Genomic DNA, 24,479 nt, shown 5'->3' with positions numbered 1-24,479 from the left:
AAAATAACTCAAAACTTTGCTTGTAGAAACATTTGTTTGATAGTTTCAATAGCTTTCTCTTTCGGATAGTATTTCATTCACTGCACATACGCAAGCTCTAGATTTATGAATCTGATGTTTCCAGAAAGACACAGCTTTTAGTTGTTTCAATTCTGTCTACCTGCTTTCAAAAAGTGAGATACGAACAATTGTTGGATTAAATACAATTAAACTAATAGAGAATAAATCAAGGTTAAAAAAGCAATAAAATGTCCTAAATTATATCGCATTAAATCTGGTTAAAATTTCAGAGGTTTAACAAAAGTGCTTTGTCAATGGAACGATATTTCTGTCTGAATCTCCGGCAATTTTGTTTGTTATGTACTTTATGACGTTCGCGCAATTATTAACGAAAATTGGATACACGCACTAGCTTTCTAGGAGAGTGCAATTACGAATCTCGTTACGAGCTGCATATGCTTTTTTCTAAACACCTGGAAAGCCTTGATGCGGAAAAACATCAAGTGACTGTAAGTGCGAGCAGAGATTTAACGCGCAAACGCCTCGGTAAGTAATCATAGAAGCTCATAAAATTGTCAAAGAAATACAAATCTATGTGTAATACATGAATTATCTCGCGCTCAGTCTATTTCGCAGTACGTAACAATTTCGTGTCTCCTAACTCAAAGTTATTTCTATTTATTTCGAGTAATTACTATAGCACGGTTGTTTATGCAAACGTACTTTTTTAGGAATTAACGAAATGAAAATTACACAGAGAGCTCTGTTTAATACAATCTTCGTTGTCGTGTACATGTGACTTGTGACATTAAACGTCGATTTAAAAAAGAGATTAGAAAAGTAAAAATAATCGTAAAATAATTTTCTTTTAGAAAACAAACAGAATTCTAGTATCAGAGAGGTAATAGAATTGAAAACGTGTAGTAGATTTGTCTATCAGTGGAACCTTTATCGCCATACAGCTTCTATCATTTGTAATATGTAAATCGTTTGTTAACGACAAAAAAAGAAGGGATGTTTACGCGCTTTCCATATGTCCGTATTTCTTTTTGCGCGTGTGATACTTCTTAACCGCACAATTGACATAATGGCCAATTTGGAGTCAGAATGGAGAAACCTCTTCGGTACATGCACCGAGCTCGCAGATAGATCCTTGTTACAAATAGTATAGCAGTGCTGTTTGCAGACAGTGACGCGGTTTTGCCAGCGTGTTCCGCGGTCGCATATTTTTCACGTCAAGTTTAACCCTTTCAGCGGTATGGCCGTACATGTATACTTGAACATATGCAGGTCAAATAGAATGACTAATTTCACCATTTATTTGTGATCTTGTTTCTGTTGATAGGTAATAAATATGAAGACAGTAACAGATATTAAGCCCTTTAAAAAAAAATTTAATTGCTCGATACTTGTTTTTTTTTTTTTTTTTTTTGCAAGAATAAGAATATTTCTGCAGGAATCACTCTTTACCGAATCGAAAAAAAGTATGTGAATGAATCCGCGAATGCGCAGCTTTTCAGGAAGTATGAAAGGACTGGGATTGAGAAGGAAATCGAGTGAAAAAGACTGATAAGAAAGAATTTCAATGTTTCATTTTCTTGGGAAAAGGAAGGAACTTCAGAGTTTAAATATGAGAAAATGTTTTTCACATGGGAAATAAAAGTACATGAAAACAAAAATAATATTACAACATATAAACTGTTCCAGTTTTCTTCCGTCAAACGAGGCTTCTTTATTCTATAAAGCAAAGATAAGAAGAAAAAATGTAAACATAGGATCATAAAATATAAGAACTGAACTCGTGATCGTGAGTTTCTTGTTGATTTGAAAATAACTGTCTCTTCCAAAACTTCGAACTATTAATGAACTGAATAATTTCCTATAATACACGATTCGTTGAATACTGGTTGTAATGGATAAGTAGAGCTGCTTTTCAAGAAAGGCAACCGAGATTTCCATAACATTCTTAGAAGGTCTGAAAATGTCAAGAAAGGACGAGAAATGTCGATGAATGGGTGGCCGTTAGTTCAACATCGGCACACAATGTTCAGCTTTTGATCGCGTATAGGTGTTATCCTCCCTTATATTCGACCTATTTTTGTGAAGGCGACTTATGATTTGAATTTGAGAACATCGACTAACTTTAGAACGCGTGGTACTTCATGGTAATATAAAAAGATTTTTCGCCAGAGTAAACGTTTTTCCTGAACGAAAATATACATTCTGTACTTGCTATCAATCACAATCTAAATACCAAAGAATCCGCTTTGTTAAAACAGGTTTATATCTTAAGATTACTTCGCATCGCGTAGCAACGTTCCTTTCACCAATTTTGTATTAGAATGTACACGTATATAGATCATTATATATTTAAACGAAAGATTGTATGTATACCTAAAGACACAAATTTCTAGATAAAAGATGATTTAACTACATTTAACATGTATATTTCATTAACTTTGAGATACCAAACTGACCAAAATGAAGCATGGTAGATTTTCTGTCTTTTACAATTACCAAAAGTATTCTGTTTGTGAAATAATTGACATTTATTAATAAATTCTTAATACAATAACGCAAACTCTTAGCGAATCGATCATTAATTGATTCTTTTAGGCCGTTTAATTTTATCTATAGTTATTCTATAAAAGTAATGTTTTAATTGAAGTCATTTGCTTGTTTCACCAACGAGCACAAGTTGACGTTATTCAACGTTAATAGAGGCTATGGCACCGGGACGTTAAAGGTGATCTAGAACACGAGCGACAGAAACGATGTCGATGGCATTTATACATATTCAAGTATACCGTCTTCGGAATACGTTGTGCTTGATACAAACAAAGAAGGCGTAAAACTGGTCATGCCATTCCAATCCGGTCGGTATTACATAATTGCTAGATTTCTTTCTGTGCCAGTCTCAATGATAATCTTTATACTATACAAGAAATATCACGAAGTGTTCTTTTTTGTAACAATTTTATTTTTGGATTGAACGAGGCACTGTTTGATTTGAAAAATATTAAAAACATGACATTTTTATCTATATCAGAAATTTCACCCGATGAAGTTAGTTGTTAGGCGGACGGAGATACTAAACAAACATTTTTGACACAATTACTTTGGGCAATCGTTTCCATAATCTAGGTTGATTTGATATCGTACGTGTCCGATTACTTTTCTCGAGGCAGGAGAAATCGGGAGAGATTTGCTCTGGATCCGGAGAGTTCTTGCTCGGCGAGCAATTCGATTTCGATCAGATATTAAACTATATTAAACGGTGTTCACGAGTTGGGATTACCTTGCCATTGAATTGACGAAATGTTCAATATAATGCCGCTGAGGATGATATTATCGTCTTATTGCTTCTACCACATTACCCAAGTTTAAATAGTTCGAGAAGAAAAGGCGCGTCGTTCCGTGGTTTTCTCACAAGGCAATTAAACGATTCATAACAATTCTTATATGTATGCTACCTTCTCGCTGACACAAACAACCCTACCACAGAGTCACTCGAGTCATTATCCTAATTTTAATATTTTTTCATCGTGAACCTGAACATATTTTTTCGTTATTACATATATATGTCTCATTACATAAACAAGCTTGGTTATTCTGCCTACAGTCCAAGATGAATTTTAAAATGTTGAAATTTAGCTGATTCTAATAATACTTTCTTATTCTAACGTAATCGTTTTATTTTTCAAGTTTATGACCGAATTAAACTTTCATCGTAAATCTATACGAAACAATCAGAAACACCATCAAAGTCACTTATGCTTCCCTCTGTTTTTGTAAGCAACTCTGAACGACGGTAATTTCAGAGGTACTCAGTTCCTGACTGCGGAGCCGGGATGAATTATTCAAGATCGATTTGTGACAGATAGTCATCTGTATCGAAAGTTCATAGCATAGAAACTGATTGGAATGTCAAGGATAAGCACTGTATGTTGTACCGGAGATTGAACTGAACAGAAGGAATATTTTTAAATCGCTTTTACATTAAGTTTGCACTTAAGTATAATTCGTTTTTGATATATATTGTTTAATGGTATTATATATACCATTATATATATATATATATATATATATATTATACATATTATTACATATATATATATATATATTATATATACAAACAGAAATTTCAACCAAAGTATCTCTCTCGTGGTATCTGATAACAGTTTTAAGAATTCGGTTATACTACAATAATCAAACTAGCAACGCCTCGACTTTCTTCAAAGTAATATATCGATCTATCTAGAACTGCAACGGCTTTGCGAGCAAATATATACTTTAGGCTCGTTGCCACCCTCTTATAAGTAAAAGGGTATTATTATGCATGATCATGGAACAATCTGCATAGTGAAAAATGATTGTTTAAAAAGGCATGCTTCGAAGAGAAATACTCAAACAAGCTACGATGCATATGCGTGACGATAAAATATTCATAATACGAATGTATCTCTTGTACGATAACATCAGTTTTTATTGCTAGATACGAGAATGGGTGACAATTTCTATCTAACATATTTCATTACAGAAATGTTTAATGAGGCAATAAATATAAAAACATAGATACATGATAATATAAAATGGATATGTGTATTATATCAATATTGTTTTCCTTATATATAATTCAATTTTCCTTATATACAATTAATTAATGTCAAATTTATACTTTTGTACAAATAATGAAAAATACAGATCTTTCCTGGGTAACCAATAGTGGTTAAGCGAAGCAACCAAAGTAACAATGGAATGAACACACAATTACTTTCGTTTCACCCGATGATATTTCAGACGTTAAAGCGGTAGGTTCCTCTCGTAGTCTGTTGCTTTGCAAGCCGTTGGAAATAATTTGAATCATCTTACCGGCTACGATCTACGTAGGCAGTTTTACGACGCACGAGACCTTGTTGCTGTTTCGTGGCAATTCCAGGCTTCTCTCCTTCGTGATACTTCGGACCCTTGTAGAGAATACACGATAAAATGGTAAAGTACGTACGTAAATACGCGAACTTGTATACGCGAATTGAAACTGTGATCAGTGAGTAATGCAATAACGAATCTGACGAACCGATGAGAGTAGCTTTTTCCTGCAGTTTTCAAAGACACCCACCTTTTATTTCACAACACACGACCGAATTCTAGTTTCTACGACACTTGGTCTCCACTCTTCTCGCCTATCCCCTCCGCTATCCTCTATGTACACGCATAATTTACCGACGACTCGGCTAACGTGAAACACTCACGCATCCTGTGAACGACCAATTAAAAAAAGGCAATTATATTATTTCGGTAATTTAAATAGTATTTATGGCAATGTGCGACGACATCGAGGGCAGACGGAATAAGGAGAAACAGAGCACGGGAGGGTTATGCTTATGTCGATAAGCCGCGGACAAGCAATCTTTTCTTTCCGATCTAACGTTCCGACGATCAGGAGTCCCGTACAAAAGAAAGGAAGAAAATAAGAAAAGATAAGAAGATTCAAATTTACCGAGAGTCATCCCTATTTTCGTTAGATACTACGACAATCCGAATTGTTCTACATTCTGAATTCTTCGAAACTGAAATTGTTCGCAGAAGTGTTAGGAGTACACTCGAGGTTTCCTTTATCTCTGTTCCTTCGTCTTTTCTTCCCTTCTTTTCACCAGGGACCAGCCCTGTTCGTTCACTTTTTCGCCATTTCAAGAACAATTACACAAGTCTCAAAGGCAATTAGCCTGGCACTCGAACGTCAACGGGAACCATACCACTATCGCGCCCTACCCCAAACCTAAACCGTAGTACTCCGCGGCTTAGACGCCACCTCTCCCCCACCCTCACCCCCTCTCTCTTTATCTCTCCCCTTTTCTCACTCTATTCTCTTTGTACTCGTCTGTGAAGGTACGTTAACGACAACAACATCGGCGTCGATTGTTCCGACGAACGTCCTGACGCGCCTCATATTTCTGTCTCCGTGAACGAGCGTGCGTACTCGCTTCTCTAGGTGACGATCATCGTCGAGGACACACAACGAACACTCTCGCTTCCTGTCTGTATTCGTTGTCCTTTCTTCCGACTCATCGACATTGTACGCTCATACGTGCAGAAATCGATCGCGTTTACAGCGATCGAACCATAATTCCTGATTTTACGTGTCGTTACAGCCAGAGAAAGAGACAGACAGACAAAGAGAGAGAGACAGAGAGAGACAGAGAGAAGGAAGGAAGGAAAAGTGATTGATAATAATAAAAAAAAAAAGTCAGAATGACAGGGAGAAGAAAAGGGAGAAGTAATTGTAGACGAGTGAATGGAAAAGCATAAAAGAAGAAAGGTAAACGAAAGAGATGGATGGATAAAGCGAGAGGTAAAGTAGAGGAGAGAGGAGAAAGAGTAGAGAGAAGAAAGTACGAAGGGGAAAGAACAAATAGACGCACAGAAACGATTTGAAAGGAAATCTCTATGGATCTATACGCAACTCTATCGAACGCGTGTCTTTGGTATCACGTACGAATGCGGCGGAGCTACTAGCTAGCGCGAGGTAAAAGAGACGAAGCGAGGTTCTCCCTGAAGCTGATCCTGCGTGCTAAACGAGCCGCCTCCGCTGCCACCCGGCCCCCACCTTTTCCTTGTCCGTTCCCCACCAACCCCCAGTCCCAACTTCGCGCATCCCACCCACAGCATAACGGCGGCCTCCACCACCGTCACGACCCACCGCTATTCTAACCTCTACCGCATCCACCACCGACGGCGCTGCTCGCTACGTTACCGTTTTCTTCCTTCGTTACCTTCTTTTCCTTCTTCTCCTCCTTTCTACATCTTGTTCCTTCCTGTTACGTGCTCATCGTCGTTTACATCATTACGTATACAGTTTTATTTTAAATTCTCATACACTGATTTCTTGCGGCAGAACAGTCACAGAAAAACACAAAGTACTGTTCGTGGAACCGTTCACCAACTGCACGTAGCCAAAGAACGACAAATGTGTAGTATCCGTAGTTTCGCGTTTTATATTTTTCACTTCTATGTTTTTCATGGATACAACGAGTTCATCTTCTGGTGTATACGGTATATAGACGTTCAATTTTTAACGCATACAGTATATTGACATTTAGGAGTGCGTTTTTCCATTTCCATGAATAGATAAAGCTAGCGACGGTTTATTTTACCCTGGAAAATTGCTCTTTCTTCGTGTACACAGATAATATTTATAGTAGTCATCCACGTGTATAATTATTCATAACTCCTTCTTGTTACGTCTTTATACCTGCTTGCTATTACTAATTTTTATTACTTGAAAATTACTAAATTATCAAATTTGTTTTACAAATAATACAGCCGCGTAAAACAAGCAATTGATAAAGCATTTATGCACTCAGAATTAAATATAAAATCCCATAATCAATGATATAATTAAAACGCGGATATTTTTATGTAAATACGCTTCCGAGTAAATTTCGAAATATTACACATTCTCCTTTCACTCTTTCTTTCTTTCTGAAGAATTCGCAAATTCTTGGAATGAATGTATCTTTGTGCATGAGAATAACGTAGCAATAAATCTTTATTGAATGAGTACCGATTAAAGCGAGTCAGCTTTGAGCTGGTAGACCGCTTGTTCGAATGCTGTGAATTTAAAACGATGAAATGGTACTAATATCGATTAACAACTCGTTAGTGAAAACTGTAGGTAACGTCAATACGAGGTACGAGTAATCAGGTCATGGAGACTGAAATCGACTGGGACAGAGTCGCTATTGTTTCTCACTCTTTATATTCTCTGAAAGAAGGGAAGAAAATTGTGCGTTTTGTCTATAACATGTATGCGTGATTTTGGCTTTGAGAGCAACCACAAGAACTATACGCATCCGTTGTTCGTTCTGCAAATTGAAGCATTGAAAAACGAACAAAAATCGTGCTCGTTGCGTTAATGATAAATTCGTACTGTCATTTCTCTACATACTTCTAAACCAATAAATCTTCTTTGCGAACATAAAACTTTTATAGCTCTGCTATCATTGAACATCTTTGAGTTTTTATAAGATTCTCATATATGAGATATCGTAGTAAACACGATGAAATCGATAAGATCATGATTTCACGTGAAGATATGGGATAAAGTTTTGTTATATGACGCTTTCCTTTCTTTTCTTTCTGTTTTTTGTTTGCTTTCTTTTTTCTTCTTTTTTTGCAAAATTGAGGGTACAAATTTGTTGAGATTTTCCAAAATGATTTAAATCCATAAGAAAATATCGACCAAGTTAGATAAATGTTCCAGTAACACGGAGACTTTAACGCGAAATCGCATATATAAAGTATGCCAAGTATTCTAAATTTTTTAGCTAGATATTTAGCTATCTATTGTAGTTGATCTTCTTCTTATTGTGTTTATTGGTGCTTAACGTATCTTTTAATACCTTTACTGTCAAAAATCGCGATGAAATAGCCCCTGCAGCTATTATCGTGAAAGCCAAAGCTATTTGACCGCTGTGCTGCCCAGCGTACATTCTGCTTTCGGTGAAAAATGGAGTAGAATAAAATTTTCCACATGATTTAAAATACATTATTTCTTTTAGAAGCGAGGCATTAGCAAAGCGAGGCATTAGCAGTTACAAAATTTAATATATTTTTAACGGAATTATTCTTTATTAAATTACTGTCTTCTTTTATCAATTTATTGTAATCTTCGATTAAATTGACTATTTCCTTTGTCATGACATTACATTTAATTTAGTTTCGATCAAGTATCTCTTGATAATAATATAGAAATTCTATTTTTCTCTACAACTCTGAGCTCAAGTCCATTAATCTCTCATACCGGAACATCACAACAATTACAGCGTACCACAGCTTTCTCAGCATCCTCTGTGTCAAATTAATGATCGAACTGGAAGATAAGCGAGTATAATGTTAAATAATTGCCTGCAAGGATCCATTTCTGCGAGAAACCTTATTGTTATTAAGAGTAATAATAATAAGTTACAGTTAAATATGTTGAAATGAATTGGCAAGTTCCTAATTTAAAATTAACTAACTTTGACATTAAGAACTACGAGAAGGCAATGATTATTAACTGTTTGGAGAAATTTCTGAAGAAATTTTCTGAATAACTGTGCTGCAGAAATGTACAGTAGAACGTGAAAGAGAAGAACAAGATGTTGAATTTCGAACAAGTTGGTTGTAATTGAGGTGAGCAATGCTCCATTGTACAGGAAATTAAGATGAGAACTTCATAGTTCCGTGTGAGATAAAACTTTCCGAATTAAGTGCTTATAATACGTACAATCCTATAAAAAGTTTTAGAACGATTTCTATATTTGTTTCAAAACTGTCAGGAGTTAAAAAACCATTTAACTTGATGTGACAAAGAATGCACGGCTGTTACCAGCAACGAGATTGTTCTCCTAACGATGTTAAATGAGAAACCTTCGTATGTGTCTGTCGTTGATAACTAACGTTCCCCTACGGTTTATGTTAACTGATTTTGCAATTTACGATCATATTGGTCGCTGTGACCACTGCTCAAAACAAAATCAATCGCGACCATTAGTGGTTACGATGATTGGTTACGTCTGCGGTCTGCCTAGGGATCGCAAGTAGTTCAATGATGCATTGTCTTAAGGTTGTCCGCAGACTTGGTTACTCGTGACCATCAGTGGTTCTGACTAGTGGCCACAATTACCGATGAATACCAGTTGCTTGTCTCAGCCAATGATCGTAACGATTAATTCGATAAAACTGATTTCTAACAGTGCTTATAAGGAGAACTTTCAGGAGAACCGGGAAGAAACGCGACATAGTCGCTGAAGGGAATTATTCAATGTAGCATTGCATTTTTTAAATATCTATGTAATAGCTTATAATTATAGTATTAGTTTATTTAAATAAAAATCGCTTTACTTGTAGTTTTATATGTTGTTTTATTATAAATATGGATCTGCACCTGTCGGTCATTCGGAAGAGTGAGGTACGTTGAACGCAATCAAACACCGAATCGAGTCCTTCATCTCGCGTATCTGGATCTTTCGTAATCCAAAACGTTCGTACGAAGAAAAATACTTTCCGGATTTCGCTCGGGTTTTCACTTAATATTTTTCAATTCGATACGAATAATCTCGTACTTTCAGAATGAATTCGTACATTTCCAATTTACATAATTATTAGCTAAATTCTATTTACACGAAAATCGATACAATTAAACTCCTTTTTAAATATTTATTTATAGTGACCTTAATATCAACGAATCATTCTTATTTATGGAACTGCTATTCCATTATCGTCAATCTTAATATCGGACATAGGTCGATAAAACGAATTTTTGCAATATTTTCGTTTATTCCTTGAAATACTGGAGATGTTTGAACTGAACTGAGTTAATGTAACAACCTATACGTGTATGAGATTCAAATGCTTGTCGATAAATTCAACAAGAATTTCGAGAAGTGCTACAGTTCAAGTGAAATTCTTTGCATTGATGAATTACCGATAAATTCCATCGCAGTGGAGTCGTAGACACACATTTAGACAATGTGTGAAATACAAGAAACACAGATACGATATTAAATTATGCAAGCTATGTTCTATAGCTACAACACTATGGTTCTGCAAAAACGATAAAACATTCTACAGTAAAAAAGGACGTGTAATTGCAGTTTCTATATTTAAAAAATGAATAGAAAGTTCCTAAATTCCACTACCAAGGATTCTCAACTCTCAATATATTCACCATTGAGAAACACGCTTTTAAAATTGTGCGTAATCAATAACAACCTGAGATTATCGATCGTCTTCATTATTTTAAGCTTCTGTAACAGCTTGTGTTGTATAAACGTGTATGTTAATTGCAGACGTTAAGTGTTGAACACACCAAGTTTTAGGCACAGATGAATCTCGTGACGTCACGAAAAATGCATATCGAGTGGCGTACAATCCGGCTATTTTCGTGTTTATCGTGATGAAACGCGAGTTTAGGTCGCGTGTCGTACGAAATCGTACAATATACCTATGTATACCCACTTGCAAGGAAGGTGAAAGCCTTGACGCGCTCGTCGTAAGAAGAAATTAAGATCGGCAAGTTGGATAATGCCTGCAGCGACCCCCGGCATTTCAAAGGGCAACTAAAATCCCTTCGCGTGTCACACGGTCACCAATATCATCAAACTTTTACCGCTAACTAGATGCTACGCGTATAAGTGTCGGATATCAATTAAAGAAGATCATTGTTGTCAACTCGTTCTTATTTTATGAATTTCCACAATAAGTCTTTTTCCCCGAATCCGATGTTGTATCGAACGCTATTTCAAGTCGAAATTGCTTAATCGATTAATCACAGATAGAAAATAGATTAAATATAAAAAGCTTTATTTTTTATGTATAAATAAATACATATGTATAAAATTTCATTCTATCGAATTTAGCTTTACCGAAATAATAGGTATTCAATAAAAGATTAATAATTCCGCTCAAGTAAAATACTTTAACTATAATATCTACAGAATTTCATTCTAGTCACTTCATTGAAATTCAATCACTGGTTAGCAAGCAGCGCTACTCATTACGAGGCGAATCGTAGTTTGCCTATTCTAGGTTGGACCAGAGACTAGTTTGCGACATATCGACTAGAAAGGATCAAGGACTCCAATCGCGGCCCATAATTGCACGAGTGGGCTGCTCATCGTGAAAAAGAACTCGTTAGTGCATTTTCGGAAGTAACTCTCTCCAGTTGAGTTGGCCAATCAGCAAGATTTAATTTTTTCCTACGAAAGACGCAGTGCGCAATTTCCACAATGGAAATTTTCCATCAACTAGTCGAAGCACGCGAGCTCGTTAATAAATTTATGCATCTCGTTGAAACATGCTTTTCTTGGTTGGCAAATACGCTCACGTCATTCGTAAAACTCATAAATTATTTTCTTTTACATGATGTTCAAATTACGCTTCGATCTAATTGAATATCGAATGTTATTTGTTAGAGCAAGGAATCGCTATAACGTCATATTAATCGTATAATTTCTACGTTTTAACGAGTGCACGAATTTTCACTTATCGCTTCATCAATGTGGCGGCCCGTACATCGATCGTATTTACGATTATCTCTATTGACCCAGTGGAACCATTTCAATCTCCAAGTTGAGATTAACGCAATTAACTGCGATCCATTAAAGATTTTATAATCATTTGGTAGAACACTGACACTTTAATATTAATTATTTTTACATGAAACACGACCATAAAAATCAAACATTACAATTGTTAAGATTTTTCAAGCAAATTAATGCTTTTCGAAAGTTAGAATTAATTCAATTAATAAAAATATTTGTATTAAAAAACAAGGAAAAAATAACACAGTGATTTCGGAATAAGCTTTCCTTTAAAAAGACTTTAAAACGTTAAGTCGTTCAAGACTTCAAAAACTTTTAAGACTCATCGTAAATTCGTAATTTTAAAGGTTTAAAAGTTCATTAGGAATTTAAAATTATTAAAGACGCTCGGTATTCGCGTTTAGTATAGATTAATTTTGCATTTTTCATAGTTGTTAAAAGCGTTATATTCTATGACAAAGATATATTATGATTATAGAAAATAAAAGTTTTGACCTATGGTTAACGATTTGTAATAATTTCTGATTGTTAAAAATAAGAACGAACTGGTTATTTCCATACAATAAAACTGTGATTATACAAAATAAGTTATACCAAGTAAGTGATTATATAAAAAATCGCAAACTACACTGAAATAAATTTTTCATTTCAAATTTTGAAAATCGGACGAGCTTGCTGACCTAAATATACAGGATTTATAAATTCCATGTTACGTTGCAGAATCATACAATTTCATAGAATATTTTAGCGAATATAGTAGATCATCAATCATTTAATCCTTCAATGTCTGTAAAGTGCAAGTGACAAAATTTACTAGGAAACTTTAGATAAATTGCATGCTACTATTTTACTCATAGAATATGCTTGCATGGTTTTGTGGAAAGAAATGAGAGCCACGCTGTATATTATTAATCTCACTTTATATTTCCACGTTATCATTTTCTCTCTTACATAACATCATTATTTTCCATTGAAATGTAACTCAATGAGAGTTTCTCTGATACGAAGTTAGACATGAATCACTACATAATTCATCGCGTAGAGGGAAATCTGGACATGAGATCTTTTTCACGCGACAGAAGAGCATTGAATGGTGTCAAAAAATCATTATCGAGCATATCAATCAATTTATCACTTTGCGGTGAGAGTATCTGCTCGTTAAAATGGAATTACTTAACCTCTTCCTAGATGTACTTACGGTGTACTTTTTTCCAATTATTAAATCTAAGAATAAAACGTAATCCAATCTCGCTTGTACGAAATGAAACTGCGTTACTTCAATTAATTATATCGAGTTTTTACTTTTTATATCCAGTGTTCTCTGAGGAATTCTAGTTAAAAGGAAGTCTATTACAGTGTTTTAATGAATTTACCGAAGTATTAAAAATGAAATTTATTGCTAATTGGGGGAAAGAAACATAACGTTGAAAAATATGAATAAATACAAGAAATGGATATAAAAATCAAAGTAACAACGGAGAACGAGCTTCTAATTACTCTGAGCGGTGTACTTTCACCAACAATGTAAATTCGTTAATGAATATTGCTTGATCCCTTATTGGCTTATGCTGCTTTTCATCCACCTCTTCCGTCGCAACCTTTAATTCCGTCTTTTGAAAGCGCTCATCAAGTGACACAGATGTTCACTTTGACTTGAAGCGGATGACCATGCTGCTGTTACTCAGTATCTGAATGGTAGGATTTAGGATGATAAATTCAGGAATATTTCTATTTCGAGGCGGTTGTACATCTTGCGAACATATCAATAATGCCATTAAGTTCATTTCGAAACATAAAAAAGAAGAAACCTTAAAAACTTGCCTGTATGAAGTTACCCCTCATTTTCAAATTTCGAATACTTTTGTTGTACCAAGTTATTTTACGTTTGTTATACATCGTTTAAAAAGAGATAATGATTTATCTCGGAAAATTCCTAAAATGATAAAAATAATAAAAACATCCCCAGAAGTAATTTCAAACAGGTGAAAATTTCACCAGCTCCCTATTTCTTCAAAATCGAACATGTAATGGTTGTTCTGGATTATTCTGGTTGTTTTAAATATTATTGCGAAATATTATTTCAATATCATATTTAGTTTAGGTACGAATTTGGAAAAACTGTACACATAAGACACTGAACATTTCTCATTATTTTAACAGTAATAATATACAGTAAAGGGTTCTTTTTTTTTTTTTTTTTTTTTTTTTTTTAGCACGAACCTTCATCTGTAGAACAGCCAGAACAAAAAATTTGAAGACCGGAACACGAATACAAGGGTGTACACATATTGCAAAAAAAAGGACCCTCTATATTATTGCTGTCAAAATGAAGAGAAGCGTCGACTGTCATACTGGATACAGTTTTAACGAATTATTTCCCAAACTAAATATGATATTGAAGTAACGCTTTGGAACAATGTGGAACAAACGTAAAACAACTTGAAACAGGAAAAGAGAAAAAATACGAGAATTAATAAATGGGAAGTTAACTTTATACAGTTTAAAAACTCCGGTTAGAAAAACTCTTTCTCATTCTTTGTATTTATCAGATACATCCCAATTATCAGTTTCCCAAGATGTAAAATTATTTAAATGGATAAAAGATAGACACATTTGTGGAAGCAGATTACATCGAAGGACTTTTCAAATCAAAACTCATATTCCTTTTTAATGAAACTAACGTTAAAAAGCTCCCAGAATAGAGAACTAGTAGGGAGAAAGTAATAGAAAGCAACGTGCATTAGCTGATTAAACGAAGTAGCGGAAGATTGTAGCAAATTAATATGTTTTAATGTTCATAAAATGGACATTACTTCCTAGGTTAATCTGGTATAAATACTAACGTTACTAACGAAGAAGAATTTATCAGACGACAATGTAATAGACTAAAAAAAATATCCAACGTCATACAATTTACCTTTAGGTTGTGCAAGAAGCTGAGAGACAGAGGAAGAAAGGGGAGAAAACAGATTGAAATGGAAAGGAAAAAAGAGAGATTGATGATAGTTATAGTGTAACGAGTGCACCTCACGCGACACAGCTCGAAACCCAGAATTATCGATTTTTGTAGCCAGAGGTTACGTCTCTACATAAAACATTAATATCGCTTTGGCGTATCCTAATGTGAATATATGCATAACATTATATATATATCGCACGTTTTACGACATCTGGCTGATACCATCAAAACCTGTCCAAAATTATTCTTTAAGTATAGTGAAATATATACAAGTTTTCGATATTGAAGCTACAGCTACCAAACCAGTCAATGTGACTATCAATCAAATCTTCTGTTTTTGCAGTTACTAAAAATACACAAGTGTCTTTGATAATATTAATTCCCACGAGAATGTGACAGATGTTTTAATTTTTTAAAAAGAAATTCTAATCCTTCGTTATTTTACCATTATTTCGTCGACATTTCCATAAGGTAATATTCAAAGTAATGTTTCCATGTTCAAGTAACACGTGAAAAGTTTAAAGAACTATAAAAGGTGTTAAAGAAGAAATAGGCTGCAAGCTACGGCCCTTAAATCGAAAAATATGTGCGAGCGTGTAATAAAAAGGTGAAGTTAATTACATTCTAGTGGTCACGCAAATGCGTGCGTGTCGCTAATGAAGAATAACCCGGGAGTGCTTTTATTTTGACATTTTCGACACAGTTTATCAGACAATATTTGCAGGTATCGTAACTATTAAGAATCAATAACGATTATTATCTTCTTTTTATTTTTTTACAGTTACTCCAGTGAATAATATATAGGGTGTTTTCGAACTGATATTATATAATAATTTGAAAGTGGATGAATCTACATGAAAAGGCAAGTTGAAAATACTAATAAAGCAACATCTTTTCGTATAAAGATACTTATGCTCCTTTTGTTTTTGAATAAACCTATGTTGAAAATTCATCGATACTAGAGTACACTATAGACTAGTTTTTTATTGCATTTGTGTTCAGAAACGTTACCAATATCCCTGCTGTATCGATCGCTATGGTAAAATAGCCAATATGATCCCTGGACTTACATTGATGGATTTTTGCTTATGGAGTCAAATTTCTTGTGTACTGCGACCAGAATACGAGTAGAGAACCGCTCAAAGAGAAGATTCTTTTTGCATTGGAAGGTTTGAAAAATAGAAATACCCTGAAGAACGCTTACAGACGTACAATACGCAGAACATAATTGTAAAATATAGTGCATTCTAATAAAGTTTTACACACTATATGCTCCATTAAATCTCAGAATTTTTTCGTTCTTATACAATTTCAATTTTTTAACATTTACATATATCAATGTTTTTCTTATTGAATTTGGCGAAGTAAAACTGTTACAAATTAAATTTGCTTGAAAAAAATCTCTACACGAAAAATGTCACTCCACATTTTTGATCGGTTTTCTCACATTGAATGATCGTGGTGCAACTTCGTTTCGGTCCATACCACTAATTCTAAAACATTCTGTATAACTGCGTTTACCGTTACGTTACTTTGAATGTTACTAGGGAGTGACATAGAGCGTACGTAATTGTTAATTAAATTATCAAGACAGCTGCTACAACTGCAGAAACTTTGCATATCAAGCAGAAATATTAATTACATGATTCACACGTTAGGCAAATCGGTAGTAGCAGCTTGGTAGATTAATGAAATGTCGTGAAATCGACGTTGTGATAAATGTCAAAATTGTACGATATAAACGAGGCATGTGAAATAAAAGAGGATGTCGAGTTAAAATATTGAAAGTAAGTGGTGTAAATATTAAATACTATCGAATCTTTTAATTCTTAAACGCGTTTCGATCGTTAATCCGAATTGAGTCAATATTAATTATTAATATTAACTAAATAACTAAACAAAAAGATTTTTGATAAAACAATTATAATATTAAAGTAATCGATCTATCGTCGTATATTTAGTCAATCGTATTTATATTTTCATGATCGTCACAGTATTGTAAATAAATGTATATATCGGTCATTTGAAATAGCAACCGTATTTTTATTTTAAAACCTGGTCTTAAGTCTTTTAGCATATCCAAACACAACAGTACCAATTGCGCGCAATGTAAATATTTTAACAGCAAAGTCTCGTAGAATACAAATGAAGGATGATGGCTGTATGTACAATAACATTTCCTGTTTCGCCAACTTCCCATTCGTGGTAGGTACTATTCTAAAACGGACAAACGTCACACAACATGAAATATGTTTCTTCTTCTTTTATTCTACATAATGTAAACTTCTTGCATGATTAAATGAATTGTGCAAATCGAGAAGAAAGACATTTTGTATTATATACTAGATAGCAACAAATATAATTTCACAAAGCTACTATAGTTCAGTTTTTCTTAAAAGTTTTAGATAATTATAGCGCTCTCTAGTTTTAATATGACAATATAAAATATTTTCGTTTTTGTCTTTTATAGTAACATGCGAGATGAGCAGGATCGTGCTCAAGAGGACGTTTTTTTATTAAGAATATTCTCGAATCGCGTAAATAGGGACGAAGTAGTGCGTGAAATCGTGGCGATCTATAGCTATATTTCTTTCATTAAAATTATTTCTAACCGAATTATTTAATTGTTCCAAAGTATTATTAAATTTTTCTGAAGGGGTGATAATAATTTTGATACAAATGTGAGTATTCGAGAAAATCGCTGCAATTGGGTACAGAAGTTATTGCAGAAACAAATATACGTTTTCCAAAAAAAGAAAAACGAACCCTTAATTATTATATTAAATTAAACCGGTTTAATAGTTCAAAACTGCTAAAACACAGTAAAGTATTTTCTTCAAACTTCAAGTTTTATCAGTTTTCGAGAATGAAACATAGATAATTTTACATGGTACTTAATTTCAAATAGTTTGAGTACTGATTACAATTTTTACTTCTATCAGTTCGATAAGAAACAAAGTTTCTACCGATCTAAATAAATCATTGAACGATAGGAAGATCGGAGTTGTAAAGATGTAAATAAACGTAGAAAAAATCGCCGGTAAAACATAACATAATTGGTTAATCACAAAAACAAAGCTGCATTTTGCAGAGCATAACAGAAGAGTGGTTAAGAAAGCATATCGCGTATGAAACACTAATTATATTTTGTAACACACCGTTGTTACGGTTGTATATGTGTAGACTATCATAAATATTTGAACACCTGGTACAATTTGATCAGAAGATTGGTATTTTCTCCCTCATATTTTCTCTACTGTTAATTCTTTACTTCTTCTTATAACTGGAATAGAATGATCTGCTAAAAAGCTGAAATAAAAAATATATTTGTATCGCCCTAGTCTTACATTTACCCGCAATGAATAGTTAAAGCTTCATAAAATATGTATAAACTTTTAGGATGTGACTAGAAACATTAAGACGAAGCAACGTTGAACAGAGATCTAAAGATGTAATTTTTAACAAGAATCGTTTCTATTATGAATCCTTTAAGTTTTATTCACATTCGACTAATCGTCTCTTTATTTATACTAATAGATATCAATTGTTGTTTTCGTCGATACGACATACTACTATCTGTCAACATCTACCAAGAATACGTATAACTAGTTAAGATGAGATCAGGGACCAAAATTAGATCAAAATATGTATTATTGTATATATGTATATTTGCAATAATTTGGAAGTGTCGAAATACTCATGAAGAGTAATATAAGTGTACACACGAAGATCGTGTACATAGGAATCGCGGAAACTAGTAGTACCAGGTTCCCCGGCCTGCTAGGGTAAAGCTGGGTCGCGGTTCTATCGATCTCCGCCCACCTGGAGACCTCTCTACCTCTAGCTCGTACTCGATGGTTTACAGGATGAACGTTGGGCCTAAAAGAAGGATAGAGGGGTGTAGGCAGAGGTGACAGGACATAAAAGGAAGGCAGAACACAGAGAGGGCTACGTAGCAGAAAGATTGCACGTATTATACTTATAGGGAGTGTGCTACATGCTTATGTACACCGGCCGCCCTCCACAAAGGTTACGAGAAAAAGCTCAGACAACAATGAGCGTTTCGCTGGCAAGTCGAGGAAAGTGACGCGCGCACAATGGCAAAAAACGAGGCAAAACGAGATGGCAAACTTCGTGCCTAGCTTACTATTTCACGAAGAGCCGCTCATCGGACATATTCCTAACCTTTACACCGGCGGCTCTTTTCTCCTTCTACTCAACCTTTTTCCTCGTTGCTCGAGAAACAAATCGAATTTTCTATCATCATTATTCCTTCTCCGCGAATAAAGACTATACAACGAGCAGGAACAAAAGGGAACGATATATCGTTTCTAACAAAGGTGCTATAAATAATTCCAGACAATCAGAAGAACATTAGTGGTTGTTCTAATTAATGAAAGACGACCAACTAAAAACGCGCAAAACATAATTACAATGCCGATATTGTATCTTCTTGTATTTGATATGTATATGTATATATAACTTTACATTTTTTTGAATACAATTAAAAAAAAAAAAAATTATGTGCATTTTCAAATTTTTCATAAATGCATAAAAACCCGCAATCTAATCATAACAAGCATCCAAAATATTTGTTATATTTTTGGACGTGTGAAAGAACTTCTTTGTCCTAGTTTCGAGCTACACTAAATTATGAAAAGAAAGTTATGCAACGTGTCATAAAGAAGAAAATATATTCAGACCAATTATACAAGCGTACGATTGAAACTTTTCCACTTAACGTTAGTACCAACGTGTCATTCCAGTTTTTTCCTTCACTTTTCTTATATCTTTAACGTTTTGAGTATAATTGAAAAGGACACAGTAGTAATCGATCAAGTGGTCAACTTGAATTTCAAATTGCTTTCAAACAGATACGGACAAGTGAATTGAAAATAATTGGGCTTATACATTTTACTCGATTATAGGATTACACGCGTTGATAGTGCGTGCAAATTCAGGGTAGAATAGCTATTGATATGTTAGAATAGCTATGGTGATCTTGTGCACGAGAATTCGTCTCTCTTTCACGTTTCGCTATTATGTGTACGTTTGAATGGCGTGGAATGCGGAGGAGTAAAAATAAGTAGAATGGAAACATTTACGGACGATGTAGTCAACAAAATATCTGTCTTATAAAACTTGTCACAAAATAGGGTAACGAACGTACGACAAGACAAATTAGTATCATTTGATGTTGTCGAAAACTTTGTTTTCAAATCGACCAATTTTCTTGAAACTTGTCGTTTGTTATTTCGTGTATGCTCTATTTCTTCGAAATACGTCGTGCAAACATTGTGAAGATTAATCATTCTGAAACGAGCATTTTTATTCTAAATATTACTCACATCCTAACAACATATATTTGTTGCAAATGTGTATGAAGTAATTCTTTTATGCAATCTGTATATGCGCCGTTTCATCTTTCGGTGGTTTATCATTAATTTCATACATATGTTTTAACATATATACATTATACATACATTTCTCTGTATTATGAATATTATACTATCTTATATTATATTATATTATCTTGCTTTCCATGTTTCACACAAAATATGGAAAATATGAAAAAGTAACTTTGTATTTATACAAAATATATAATTTCATAAAGCAAGAAAATTTCAATCTTAACTGAATTGAGTCGTTAAATTATTATTATCATTACGTTGAAATCAATACTTTTCACTTAACTGTTTATTCTACGTCTGTATATTTTGTTTTAGAGACATAAACTCAATCGCACATGTCCTCATTAAGTACCCAGCATTCATATCCACGTATGCGTGTAAACATCATGTGGAATGACGTTAGTTCTGGATATGATGTGTACAGATGTGACGATGCGGTTACGATGAATAGAGGCGAGAATTAATTCATTATAACATTTGGATTTTGATGTGCCACAGTTACAAGAGAACTAAGAAATCAATATCCTTTTACGTCTCAATGACGTGTCTACAGTCTACACGTAGTGAAGTTATGACGTATTTACTACCAAGGTAACTAAGGACTTATAAATCAGATCGGTGAGAGCGATTAATCGAAAAATTGAGCTGCTTGACCTCTTACTGGCCAAATACATAGCGAGCACAAGATGCGAACTTTCGTTATGATAGCTTTCTGAACCTTTATATTAAAACAAAGAATATTTAGAAAAATTTATATAAAATTAATTCACAGTTATACGAATCGTATTATATTTTCATTAAAAGAAGGAACATACTTTAATTTTCTACATACTTATAATTAATATTTATATAAAATGAAATTATAATAGTAGCTTTTACGAGTTTAACTGTACAAGAGTTCTCCGGTGGTTTTACACTACCATAATTAATAAAGCCGCCTTGCATGTGTATGTTGTTTTTAGTCTTTGAATATATGACGATTAACGATTATGAACGATTATTACGCGTGTGTAGAAAATTTTGTATGCATGAAATAAATAAATTTTGCAGCCGGAGTAACGAAACACGACGGCGTAAAATATTTTGCAACTTCATGCTCGTATATATCGTACTTAAATATTAAATTATGAAGAGTAATTATCGCGACGAAAAGTTTGAAATATTAAATTGCATGATCTCCTACCTTATTGGGGTTTCTGCGCGTATTCTGCCAGTATTGAGCCGCACGCCTGAAATAAACAAAGTATGTAAAATATCTGATGTATCGAAGCACCCATTTTTCAAATCATATTTATAAAAATATGAGTTTTCATAAATATTCGCAATTTAATTATAACTTGTGAAACGAAATAAAAATGGAACAGATTAGATTAGGGAATAGATTCCCAACTGTGTCACTTTTTTCTAGCAAATTAACGATATAAATATTTTCCATTTCGTAGAATTACTTTAGAAAGTGACATGGACATTCCTCTAAAAACTTGAGGAGTGACAAATTGAAATTAGGCCAAAGTATCTAGCTATGTAGATGGTTAAACTAGATTATATTAATTTAAACTCCGAATAGATAGCATACGTGTATACACTGCGGTATGCTTTTAATTTACCATAAGCAAAACACTCGTTCGTTGGTCATCAACTATCACTCCATCTAACGCTCCTCAGATTAGACGTAGTACGTGCTCTTTCATGAAAAATCTCGCGTATTCCACAGCAAAGCGCTGCTCACTGATGGAACCACTCGTGCGGATATGTTCCTCTTTCCGCTAGCTTTTCACAACGGTAAGGTAGCTGACATGCTGACTCTTTTCCACATATTTTGCAATCACATGTTTCTCCATTTCATACTTAAAATACACACTGCATCTAGTTGTACATTCAGACGACGAATCGCAGAAGTTGGTTGCGATTTTAAAACATTCTTTGCTATAATTTTATTCGTTAAAAGACTGTCGTTACGGCCGTGATACATGGCAAGATCAATTGTAGCCGAATTCAAACTAGCTTCGTTAATTAAACTCCGAAATCGATTCCAATACCGGAAGGAAACGTACGCGACATGCCGTACAGTGACAAATTATCTTAACGTGCTTCGATAACTAGTTAATTAGTGCCAACGAGTAATTTCAACTGAAATTCAGTTGAATCGAAGTTTATTTTTCAATTTGTAAAATTATACAGAGATCTGTATAAAAATATTTGCCCATGGCGTGTTTGATTAACTTTTTTAGTAAAACTATGCAAAGACCAATACTTTCACAGATTATTTAAAATTATACTAAAATTATGTCGAAGATACAGGGTATTTCACTGAAATCCATTCAACATCACGAATAGTTTTCAAATTGTCGATGATACTGAAAAATATTTCAAATAACAGTCGAATGGTTTTATCTGAAACGCGATAATCGACTTCGAGGATACAACACGTTCTGAGAGTGGTAGAACGCGAAAACTAGATAACAATAATGACCGAAACCTTGGCAGACTAGTTTCGAATTCTCCAAGATATAAAACTATGAACAATCTGCTTTCACACGAAAATAGTTCGATATTCTCGATCGTGTCAGAAACCATGTTAGCAATGTCTGCTAACACATTAGGCAGCTAAAATTATGTGTTTCATCGAACCGCTGATTGTGAGAGGCTCGAACGTTGTCAGCGCTGAATCATCCCATAAAATCACTTAACGTTCTGGCCTGTAAGTCTTAAAAACAAATCTTCGAAAAGTTATAGTGGACGTATAGAACTCATAAAATTATTATACAACTAGAGAATTAAGAATTAAACTACTAAATTTCAGGTTACGTGTAATAATTTTTTAAAGATTCTTTTAGACACTCGAAATTCCAGCAACTTCAGTCTTAACTTACACTCCCTCGTCAATTAGCATATAAATGAATTCATTTAAATTCAATAAAGTTCTTTGCTACGATCTCATTCTGGTTCATAAAAGTGCCGGGCGCACAATGGAGAACTCTACTGTGACGACTGCTCATTTTCTCTTCTATCTCCTCGCAAATCCAGAAAAGGATTAATTACACAATTTTCTCCAATTGTACAGTTACATGAAATAGTTCAGCTTAAGTTTTAATCAAATGAAAAGTATAAACTTTATTAAACATTAATTATTTGTACTTATTATAGATGAAATAATCGAATTCTTAATAAAGTTTCCAACACCGCAATATATTATATAAGTATTAAATTCCTAAAATCATTTTCTAATACTGTCTTCGTTGGCTGAGGCTCTAGGCAGTAATATTCTCGCAAATTCTTTTTAAAACTGGTATAAGAGAAAGAATTTATATAAGAATTTATATCAGTGTCGACTTGTCCGACCATTAGGAAAAGAATTTCATCTGTTTAATTCTTTAATTTACATTGCGACACCTTTATAAATTATAAATACTCCTTCGTTACTGGATAACCAAGAGAATACATAATATCTCAAATTCATTGTTTTAAGCCATATTCCTCTTCCCCATTTTCTCCAATTGCCTATTAGGTCCAGGCTTATCATTTATTTGTATCTTTATTATGAAAGGATGAATATCGGATGTTATGAATCTTACTTACAGTATTAAAGGTATATTTCTGATTACACTGTTTCAATAGCACTATTCATAAATCGAAGTATATAGTCGAAATGACTCGTTGTTTCAAATTGCCATTTGTTATCTTTATTCGAAATAAAATTTACTCAAGCTTAGCTGGGATAAATTAAAATTCTTTTAGTTTTCATATTTACCGAAAGGAGTACGAAAACTGTTTGCTCGGATATTTTTACAGGCCAGCATATATTAATTACGAACACGTGTATATGTAATCCTATATGTACGCTAAAGCCATTTCGTATTTGTATGGCTTAATTAGTTTTCTCGTAAATTTTAAATTCCACAACGTAAAAGCTATCGGGAGAGAAGAAAGAGTCGGATAGAATTATTTTTATACGTATATGATGAGGAGAGGCGTGCACCGAATGCACGTGACTACGCTGGGAAGTATTTAAAAGAGAAAAAG

The 24,479-nt window shown here is 33.9% G+C and overlaps 2 protein-coding genes across 7 annotated transcripts in view; both read right to left on the bottom strand.

The window, feature by feature from the left end:
• Nucleotides 1-24,479, bottom strand: part of LOC126916236 (neurocalcin homolog) — an 80,136-nt gene that overhangs the window by 34,745 nt on the left and 20,912 nt on the right. The window lies entirely within an intron of this gene.
• Nucleotides 1-24,479, bottom strand: part of LOC126916237 (neuronal calcium sensor 2) — a 66,522-nt gene that overhangs the window by 21,301 nt on the left and 20,742 nt on the right. Inside the window, exons 1-3 of one of the 6 annotated variants that reach the window (XM_050721793.1) lie at nucleotides 6,465-6,630; nucleotides 5,120-5,257; nucleotides 4,873-4,967 (exon numbers count right to left, since the gene is read on the bottom strand). The gene's annotated coding sequence lies outside the window, so the exon portion shown is untranslated. Of the gene's footprint in view, nucleotides 1-4,872; nucleotides 4,968-5,119; nucleotides 5,258-5,500; nucleotides 5,679-5,861; nucleotides 6,367-6,422; nucleotides 6,632-21,639; nucleotides 21,686-24,479 lie in introns of those variants that run through there. The other 5 variants (XM_050721794.1, XM_050721796.1, XM_050721795.1 and 2 more) reach the window with 5 other exon arrangements.

This window comes from Bombus affinis, chromosome 5 (assembly GCF_024516045.1).
Source record: "Bombus affinis isolate iyBomAffi1 chromosome 5, iyBomAffi1.2, whole genome shotgun sequence".
Lineage (NCBI taxonomy): Eukaryota > Metazoa > Arthropoda > Insecta > Hymenoptera > Apidae > Bombus > Bombus affinis.
Note: the sequence above shows the minus strand (reverse complement) of the source record. Positions and strands in the feature narration are given on the sequence as shown.